This window comes from Anthonomus grandis, chromosome 8 (assembly GCF_022605725.1).
Source record: "Anthonomus grandis grandis chromosome 8, icAntGran1.3, whole genome shotgun sequence".
NCBI classification, from domain to species: domain Eukaryota; kingdom Metazoa; phylum Arthropoda; class Insecta; order Coleoptera; family Curculionidae; genus Anthonomus; species Anthonomus grandis.
The window spans coordinates 22,524,451-22,534,997 of NC_065553.1; positions in this window are offsets into that span (position 1 = coordinate 22,524,451).

The window sequence follows — 10,547 nt, forward strand, 5'->3', positions numbered from 1 at the left end:
CACACTTCGGCAATATAGACTTAATTTTCTTTACCACCTTTCCCATCGATTGTGGCGTTTTAAATGAGCTGATATTATCTGATGATTGGATTTTCTCAACTTGCAACTCTTCCCTTTTTCTCTGACGATACAACCGTTTTCTTGATGTTTTCTGTCTTTTCTTTGCATTTATCATATCTTTCGTAAAAAAACCTTCCTGAATCAATCTCTTCTGCTGTCTCTTTTTCTTTTGGCATCCTTCTCTTTAAAACGCATGTGCTTCTCAACATTCTCTTTGAGCTTTCTTCTAAAATCTATAGATTTTTCTTTATTTGTCTTAGGTGCCATATTTTCTGTAAAAAAATATGGACTCATAAGTTGGGATAAGATTGACCGAGAAAAATTATCTTAAAATTAAATAATAATAATAAATTTCATTTAAAAAAAATGTTTTTTTTTTGGCTTCGTGGAGTATCAGCCCTCAGCGAATCGGTTGCGATATACATATCGATCACCAAAAATAAAAAAAACTTTGTAAGCCCGTTTGCATTGAAAATTAAATATTTTCGATATATATATTAATAGGATCTTATTTTTATATATTTTTTAATGTATGGGTTGCGGACGGGACAATTTATTTATAAAATTTTCTTGCAAAATAGTAACATGATACAAAAAAAAATCTTTTACTATAATATTGCCCTAAATGCAAGTCAAGAAAAAATAAAATTGAAAGTTCAAACTTTTTATTATTTAGTGGGATATGCCTACTTTTCTAAGAATTTGGTTGTGGACGGGACAAAAAACCCTTATTATTACACTAAATGAAAAAATATATCTACTTACTTTGATTACGAAATTAATATTCACCACAAAAAACTTGAAACCACTGACATTTACTCTGCGATGACAGCGTCTCAATGTATCACTTGTTTTAATCCATGGCCAACTATACAAAGAGAACTATTTTTTCCTAAAACAGCCTGCTAATACAAACCTGAAAGTAATGAGTGTCCCATTTTTTTCGGATGTTATTTTTTATATATTTTTATAAGTTTCTATGACAATTAAATGACATTTAATAAATATATGGTTTAAAAATATACTTTAATGCATTTTCGTATTTTTAAAAAAAAAGACAAATGGCTTGAAATGGCCGTGCACTAGTTTCGATATGTGGCGTAGTTTTCACAGCGCAAGAACTGCCTGTCTGCAGTCTGTCTGGATAATCACCGTTTTACATATGACTTAGGCATAGTACCTAATGCTAGTATTGTGTTTAATTGGAGGTCTTTGGAGCATACGTCGCAGCCCGAACCTGTTTTCGCTTTAGAACCGTCCGAATAGATATTAGTAATACCAGCCATCCGATTTGGGCATTCCAGTATAGTAAGCGGGTTTGTTGCTTGTTGCCAGACGCGAACCCTTTGCAGGCTGGTCCCTACACTTATGTTCATTACAGTAGAGCGGAAGCGCATCATTAAGACTAAGTCTAGAGGCGTCAGACTCATAGTTCTCATAACTCCAATTATGTTGAGACAAGCCATTCTTTGAACATGGTCTAGTTTCGACGAATTGTGACCAGATCCATTTCATGACCTTAGATAATAGCGCCGTACGTTACCATAGGTCTTATGATAGCTGTAAATTCACATATCCACCCTAGTGGAGAAGCCCCGGGTTTTGGTAATTGTGCGCCTGCACTGCTCGTAAAAGATATATGCTTTCTGTACTCTTTTTGTAATGTGAGAGTTCAAATTTAGTTTGCTATCGAGTGTCAGACCTTATTTAACTTTCGATATATAACTTAGTGACGCGCGTGTTAGTTTGGGTAGCAAAAGAAATGTTTTTTTTTGGTGAATAGCTCCATCTCAGTCTTTTTGGCGTTAATGGATAGGGAATATTCCGCACACCGCTTCTCTATGGTTTGCAGAGCCGCGTGCATTAATTCGCAAAGCGATTGTTCATCACAGTAGAGGTGATAGATAATACTCCTCATTGCGCGCAGCCCCTGGTTTTGACATCCTGCACACTGATGTGTATAATTCTTTTGGCAAACATGCTGAAAATCCATCCGATCAACGTTCTGGAGCGCTTCTAATTTTTAGCGACTGGCTTATTTTACAGAAGGTTGTTTTGTGAAACGTTGATGTCAATAAATACCCTTTCTACCCGCCCTATCACTGAGTATAGGGCAGACTCTGTTGATGAAGCGGGTTGGATGTCAGGATTCCATCCCTTATATATCTTTCGCACAGCATTTCCATCGTTTTTAAGCAAAAGAATAATAGGCTAATAGGGCGATATATTTGTGAATTGTATAGTCCATCCATCGTAGGTTTAGGAACACAATTTTTACTTCTCTCTATGACCTAGAGATGTATCTTAGCGCCAAAGACTCTCTGAACATTCCCACCAGGTGGGGCAATATAACTATTCCAGGCTCCACTGAAATAGTGCTAGATAGATGCCGTCAGGTCCTGGGGATTTAAAGGGAGAGAGCAAGGAGAGTGCCCAGTTTATTTTGTCCTCGTGTAATATCTGATCGGCAAGTAGCCAATTCGCCTCGGAGGATAAGTAATGTACCTGTAACCTCCGTAATTCTGGAGGTGGAATCAGGAAAGTGTGTAGCAAATAGTAGCTCCGTGTTTTATTGGAGATTGGCAGCAAATGTACTATCCTCCCTACGAACATGGGACCTAATTGAAAACTTTTTGGAGTCGCATTTGTATAATTCACTATTTCCCTGCAGTACGTTCTCCATACTTTGGTTTTGTCTTACAACCTTTTTATATTAATTGAGGTTGTTCCGATAAAAAAGATGCCAGTCCTCCGCTACTCTAGTATTTTTTGCTCTATTCAAATTTTTTTTTGACTCTGCGCTGTGGTTTTTCAGTTCTTGGCACCACCAAACCGAGGTTTTACCAGAGTTCTGAAAACGCCTCAACGGACCTCAGATTTTATGATGGGGGTTTGGATGCTAGTAGTAAGGTACCTGCGGCAAATAAAGCCCGGCGGTCAATAAGGCCCATTGACCATATCGTTAATATCTAAAACTATAACCCAAATCTGACAACGTCAAATTACTCCCTCCTTAGATATACCACATATTACTATAACGAACTCAAAGGAAGCAGCACGCGGGAACAGTGTTAAATTGTCTACGGAATTGATGTGTCGCAATTGTCCGTTTTATAATTCTCGTGTGCTACATTTTCGTAATTTTTTTTGACTTAACGAACTTTTTGGTTCTACTGTTTTTATACACGTTTTTTTTACGTTTTTCTTACATTCTCTGTTTGACAGAGCATCTTTTGACGTAAAAATCTAGTCAAAAAGGTAAATAAGTTTTTAATTATTTAGATTTTAAATAAAAATTGCCAATTCGGATATTAAGGCCCACCGAATAAATGGTGGGCACAATCAATCTGGAAACGCTATAAAAAAGATAGGTAGATCTAGCATTTTAACTGCAAATCAGGAAAATCAATTTTCGGAAAGAATCATTCGTTTGTGTAAACTTGGCATGCCTTTAACTCCTCTGTTAGTGAGACGATCGACTTTTAAATTCCGTGTCGACAATAACATTAAACATTCGCACGTCTAAAGGTGTAGCTGGAAAAGATTGGCTTTATGGGTTCTTGAAGCGCAACCCACATCTTGCTAGACGGAAAGCTCAACTTATGAATCCTGGGAGAGCTCAAAAGCTCAATAAATTCATAGTAAATGATTATTTTGCCAAGCTCTCTGATATTTACAGAGAAATGAATATTCAACAGAATCCCCAAAATCTCTTTAATATGGATAAAAAGGGTAGCAAGTTGACCATCCACCACCAGCAACAAATTATTGAAAAAAAAAGGTGCCAAGCGCATCTACCTCATGGCACCTGAACATGACGAGAACGTGACCATTGCAGGATGCTGCAATGCTTTGGGGAATTCCATACCTCCTATGATCATATTTAAGGGCAAAAGATTGAAGCCTGAATGGCAATATGGTCTGCCACGGGTTCCCTTGTGAAAATGGCGGAGAAGGGTAGTATGACGACAGAACTTTTTATTGCATTTCTACAACATCTATCTCGCTACAAGAACAACGGACCGGCTGTACTTATCTTTGACGGAGCTTCTAGCCACCCAGATATTTCAATCGTTGATGCTGCAGATCAACTGTGCACTGTTTTGTTTGCCGTCGAATACCACCCACGAGCTCCAACCGTTGGACAAGGCTGTTTATCGCTCGTTCGAGTACCATTGGGATCAGGAGCTTCTTCGATATTGGGATACGCATCCAGACTAACGTCTTAATAAAAGCCGCTTTGGTTATATTTTCTCCAAAGTCTGGAGCAAATGTATGATTCCCGAAAATATAGTCAATGGATTTTAGAGCCACTGGTATGTTTCCACTGGATCCAAGTATCATACCTGAATCAGCGTTTGCCCCATCGTTAGCAACTCAACGTCCTCCAGAAAATATTGAACAGTCTCAGCAGGAAATTAACATAATTCCGTAACCAAAAAATGTTACCGTTGTGAGCAGTATCAATAATCTGCCACGTGACTATGACTCAGATGACTCTGAAGATCACATGCCTTTAACTACGCTAAAGGAGATGATGAGAAATTCCAAAATAAACAAAAATCCACAAGCTACTACTAACACTACCTTTACTCGTAACATTAATAATGACCATAATAAATCTTTTAAAGAATTACTACAAACCCCTGAACTTATCGAAAGAAAAACTAACATAGAAAGGAAGAAATCACTTAACTACAGGGCACAAGCAGTGACTAAAGATCTTTTTGCATCAGTTACCAAACCCACCACGAAGCCATCCAAAATATCTGCTTCTAAGTAGCCGATACCGTCATCTTCAAAGGGTATTGGAAGAAGGACTTTAGAAGTAAATCCTTCAATTACGGACTTGGTTTTGTTTTGTTTCCCAGACACAAGATAAAATCGACATGACACAGTGCATAGCGTGCGGGACTTGGTGTCACGAGGCGTGTGTTGGCTTCTCACAAGATGATGATGACGACTTTACCTACCCAAACTACTCTTAGATTTTAGTGGTCAAATTTGTTTCTTGGTTAGAAATTTATTGTTTACGTTTATATTTTTATTATTTGATGGGCCTTTTTAACCCACATCATTAATTTAAGGGGGTCTTATTTACCCAACAGTCAGATAATAAGGCCCACTTTCATATTTTTTTACAAAGCTTGTCAAAAGCTTAATCAAAAAAATAAACTTTTTAATTAATGTATTATTTTGTTAAAAAGGCTTCATATTTTCAATATTTGGAGTGTCCTGTTTTTGTTTAAATTTTTGATAACACAATAAGCATTTTTTCCTTAGCTGGGCCTTATTTGCCGCTGGTACCTTACTATTCCAATTCCTGCTCATCATTGGGTGTAACAAGTACCGTCTGTAGGGTATTGTCCAGACTATTACGGTAAGGAGACTTGTCGGTTTTTCTAGGGTCTCGATATAGTGATCTGACAATGGAAACTTCGTCACAGACATGCCAGTTAATATTCCTAGAGCGACTTACCTCTAGGATTGATGTCGTGGCTGACACACGTGGCTGAAAAGATTTGAGTTGGAGTCACATGCTATATCCAGTTCCATGCTTTGCGACTGGCAGTATTCTACCAGTTCCACCAGCTGCCTGTTGGTAGGATCTCAGCATCCACTGGTAGGTAGACAGATGCCTGGACAATGGTTTCCTTTTACACATCACGTCTCAGGGTCAGTTTAGCTGACTTAACTGTGATAGGGATTGGGCTGCGTACAGACTGGGTATATAAATGGCCATTCTAGATTGGTTGTTTAAAATTATTGTATAATATTGATTTAACCCCATAAATGAATTATCCGTTTCGATTATTACTGGTATATTTTAGGACATAGGTATTGCTACAAATATTTAAAGCATTATTTTCGTGCATGCCAAAAAATTCATTTGAGACCAAGCAGCAGTTTCTTTTTATATACAGTGAAAGCCAAAAGTCCGGAATAAATTCATTTAAAATTCAGGGGTATGTTCAAAAAAAACACTCGGACACGTCGATTTTTATTTTTAACTGCGGGTTTTCTTACTATAATTTTATGTATACAGGGTGGTCCAAAAATAAGTTACGACCATCAACTTCAATTTTTGAAATGGAAATACCTATTTTTTATTCTGTATTCTTTAAAAACAGAAAATTATAGACATGTTTCATGTACAATGTCCTATACCTATCTTCATTTGTTTTTGAGTTATTGACAGTTTCAACTGCATATTTGCACTTTTGACATGTTATAAAATCCAAACGGTTAGACATAGACAAATGCGGTTTGCACTTTTTATCGAAGCTTTTTTAAAATCATCTGTTGACACTAGCTAGTTAGTGTCAACAGGTAATGTAACTAGTTAGTGTCACTAGCTAGTTAGTGTCAACAGGTACTGAGAAATTTACAGTTAAATTTCTGAACATACAATAATTCATGCAACTATGTAACACCCTTACTAAGGTAACCTTGTTTTTTGTGTTTTTTCATCCATTGTTGCAATGATGTTGTCATCATTTTTTGAAGTGACAGGTATCAAGCAGTCTTATCCTTGTTTATTGTAAAATCTAATATTGCCTGAAAAGATGAATAAGTTAAGTGAAACTGAGAGAATAGAAATACTATGTATATTAGGATGTGGTGATCGCATTAGGACCCAACATCAAGTATTCTGATAAGACAATATCTCAGTCTACCGTTAGCAAACTAGAAAGAAAATTTAGGGAATTAGGTCACGTCAGACTCGTTTGAAGATTTGAATTCATGAATTCATGAAATTCGAAATTGAAGTTGATGGTCGTAACTTATTTTTGGACCACCCTGTATACATAAAATTATAGTAAGAAAACCCGCAGTTAAAAATAAAAATCGACGTGTCCGAGCGTTTTTTTTTTTGAACATACCCCTGAATTTTAATATAAGAGTTGTACTAGGAGAAGTGAGGAGGATGAAATAGCCAGATCAGATGAGTGGAGTTTCTTGTTCTTTTTTTTTAATTCAATGGAATATTGCCGATTTACCGGATGCTTTTCTATACAGTCCTTTCTATACAGTCCACTTACTTCTTATAATACAATACATTGGTCATTACTAGTGAACTGAAAAATTCGACCAGTGAGCTTAAACCTAAAATCTTATTTTGTCTTATCCAGCGCTCTTGAATAAGGGCTATTGTGTTCTGCATGACATCAAGGCGACGGCATAATGTTGCCTCTGAAGACTGCTGTGATGCAAATTACACTGAATAATGTTTACCTGACGCACAGCTTTTTTCATCAAGGTGTCGTGGTGGCCAAAGTTACATAGACTTTAATTCTCCTCCCCTAGCAGGGGTGAGATATTAATGAGGGTCCTGTTTAAAGTTTACTATGCGATTAAAACGGTGCAAAACTATAAAAACCTCTAGAAGAACCTCGATAGATTGGTTGTTTGATATGAGAAAAATGTGCTTTATCCTTAGAACGTTGAAAGGCTAGAATTAGTAAACAACTTTGAGTTCAACATGTGCACAAAGGCACAGGCGTGTTTTGCTTAGAAACATATTCATCGCACCATAGGAAAAAGCTGATCTTTGCATAAGTAAATACCGATATCGTCATAACATCATATCAAGGAACAACCGTCGTCATAAACCTGAATAATAAAAACTTATTAAGAAATATATAATAATTATAAAATATTTAATTTTAATTTAATGGTAATATTTTTTTATAATTTAAAGCATAATCTATTAATAAAAAATATTTATTATGTAAATATTTTTTGACGACGTCACTGGTAAACATTACTTGTGTCGGTGGAATCAACAATGGTCGATCGAGCGGCGTTGCGATGGTGTTGCCCTTTTCTCTGATATACGTTATCTACATTGATGTAACTTTGCTAACATTTCTACATAAGCATTTCGCATCATTGCATCAAAGATGTTGCAAGCAAAGAAACTGCCCATAGTTCCATGGCAATACTAATTCTAGCCTTTCAATGTTCCAAGGCTTCATCTGAAACCCGGCAAATGTAACATCATGATATTTACAAAAAAAAACTGGATTTCTATATTCAATAAGTAATAGAATCCTTAAAAGATCAGACACAATCCGGGACTTGACTGTCTGGTCCCCAGGATAGCAAATATATGTAGAAAACCTTGAAAATGCTCAACGAAAATACTCTTATGCATACATTTCTAAAATAAAGTTGATTGTCTACAATTGCTCGAAGAACTAGAATTTATTGTTTCACAAGAAACTTTTCCTTTCAACCGAAAATTCTACTTACCTCTTCCGCGTGTGCACTCAAAAGGTCTCCAATATACGAAATGTGTAAAAGAAATAATCAACATGACTTATTGAAAGACATATACAACTGAAAAGATAAAAAATTTACATCTCAACTAGTCTGGATATATATACCTGTATTGCTGTATTTTTTGCTGCAGTTTCATTAAAGTAGATTTGTAGTGTGGTATTGTAAATGTTTTTTTTTCTACAAATAAGAAACGTTATTGTTCGTTGCTCTGTAATTGGAAGTAAGCCTGTAGATCATTTTCTGTATTCAAACAAAAAAATAAAATATTGAGTTTTATTTTAGTTATATCAATCGTGATAACGTGCGTCTTATCAGGAATTAAATCAATAATTTATCAATACGGAGGATTTCTCGATTTATTCGAGATCGTGCTGGATAAGGAGCAAAAAATTTTAGCCATAGCCGATTCAGGTTTGACCAAAATTTATGCGGGATTTGCAAATTACATTTACGTCACCTTGTGGCAAATATGCATTTACAGTTGCACCACTGGAATGTGCTTGTTGTGTCTTCAATGTTTGGTAAGCCTATATGTACCATTATAAACTTTTCTCTCTAGATGATATGATATAGATAAAAACTTCGCTATTTTAAATGGAACACCCTATATGTTAATACATTTTTGTATTCTGTGTAAAATTCTCAGAAATTTAAAGACACTTTGGTCAAAGATTTTTCAAGATATGGCTCGTTAAAAGTTGGCATTTTTTACTTTGTGAAGTTATAGAGTTATTTAGCAAAAGAGGAAACGGTTTTCATTTTCCATGTTAACATTTACAAGAGCTCCAATTACTTTTAAGTCAAAATTATTTATTTTAGGCATATTGGCAGAGTATTTTGATATTTTCACTACATATGAGCCGATTTTCAGCGATGAGTTGGTAAGAGCCCCGGTTAGTCTTTTGGTTGACAGCTTTGACAGGTAAGTGTGGCGTATTGTTTCCCCACCACTTAAAAATTTTGATTTAAAGAAACAGTCGCTGAAATGAATTGGTTATTAGGAATTAAAGAGTTTATAACCGATTTTAGGCGGATAACCACAATTTATTGGTAATTACCGCGGTTATCCTTGGTTTTTACACGCCAAACAACTACGTTGACATCACAACTTGTTTTTGTGTAAACGTTTTGGTTTAACCAGTGTTTATTAATTATAAATAGAAAAATAATAAACAAAAACAACTTTATTTTGTGTACTGCATTCTCATTTCTTACTATTCCTTTATAAATAATCATATTTCCTAATCTTTTGTATTTATTTATTGTGTTCCTGTGTGTAGTTCCTATAATTTCTAATTTGGTTTACTTAGACATTATTTGTGATCTATGTTTTGTTGTTCTGGAAGTATTTTTTGTTACAAAAATTTGATTATCCATGATGAGCAACTCTATTTGTAATGCTGATATTGCTAATCCAAGAATAGGACTTATGTGCTTACTGGCTGTCGATTTTTTTTAATGAAAATTTCGTGGTAGTTTTAAAATATTTACAGGCATTATATTTTTAACTGAAAAGATAAAAAACTTACATCTCAACTAGTCTGGATATACATACCTGTATTGCTGTATTTTTTGCTGCAGTTACATTCAAGTAGATTTGTAGTGTGGCATTCTAAATGTTTTTTTTCTTCCAATAAGAAACGTCATTGTTCGTTGCTGTGTAATTGGAAGTAAGCCTGTAGATAATTTTCTGTATTAAAACAAAAACATAAATATTGAGTTTTATTGCGTTGTTCCGGAAAATGCGACTTTCACACGGTTTTCGGCTGAAAGTAATATGTGGGAGGCATAAAATTAATAATTTATTGTACGGCCTCTTTTTTTCTTTTGTCCGACTGAACTTTTATTTTTTTTCACTAGTTTTATCTGTTACTCTTGTGCCAGAACTTCCATATGTTCGAAATCGGTAATTATGTGTGAAGAGACACGCGACGTTTATGTGAAGTTGGTTTGTGCATTTGTTGAGCTTTTGAGAATGACCGAATCGATTCAAGAGTACCAACGACCAATCGTCGTTGATGAACTGATTCGGCGATCAAACTAAACCTTTCATCCTCTATTCCTTCAGCTGGTTCTGGCTCATAAAATCGATCTTGTCCAAGACAAACTCTTTAGATCACCTCTTTCTGAAACAGCCCAAACATTGAATGATGGAATGCTGCTATGACAACGACGATTTTTTGATCGATACAAAATTCCAA